Source organism: Rhagoletis zephyria, unplaced genomic scaffold (assembly GCF_001687245.7).
Source record: "Rhagoletis zephyria isolate East Lansing unplaced genomic scaffold, Rhagoletis_zephyria_1.1 Rzeph_scaffold_00020, whole genome shotgun sequence".
Taxonomy (NCBI): Eukaryota; Metazoa; Arthropoda; class Insecta; order Diptera; family Tephritidae; genus Rhagoletis; species Rhagoletis zephyria.
The window spans coordinates 174,063-174,501 of NW_016157104.1; the positions used below are offsets into that span (position 1 = coordinate 174,063).

The 439-nt window shown below is 34.4% G+C and overlaps 1 long non-coding RNA gene across 1 annotated transcript in view; it reads right to left on the reverse strand.

Moving 5' to 3' along the window:
- LOC108362027 (uncharacterized) overlaps positions 1 to 89 on the reverse strand; it is a 12,784-nt gene extending 12,695 nt beyond the window's left edge. Inside the window, exon 1 of the long non-coding RNA XR_001847401.1 lies at positions 79 to 89. This is a non-coding gene — a long non-coding RNA (uncharacterized LOC108362027). The remainder of the gene's footprint in view (positions 1 to 78) is intronic.
- Positions 90 to 439: the final 350 nt, after the last annotated feature.

Genomic DNA, 439 nt, shown 5'->3' on the forward strand with positions numbered 1-439 from the left:
TAAATCAACTCAGCTCGACGTTCTGATCATATAAGTATACATTTTAATGGGTCTATCTCTTTTTGTTCTGGTACTTACAAACATCGGACCAAAGTTATAATACCATTTCATGCTCATGAAAGGTATAAAAATCATAACTCGAAAACGACGAATTTTAGCATATTGCTACGCATTTTCTCGCATTTCTGAGCAAAAAGAAAAAATACGTGTCTCCTTAAATTGTTCAAGGAACAATCCCTGTGAGTTTTATCGCAAACTTAAATTCACTTTCCCCCGGCCTGGGTGATTTGAGATGGAATGAGCCACATACATATATAATTGTTTTCAATTTTTTGTTTTTGAACTCAGGCTTTTTTTGTCGAAAGTTAAAATTGTGAAACAATTTCACATACATTCCTACATACGTATCCCCTCGATTGGGCTCTGCATGATTTTGAAA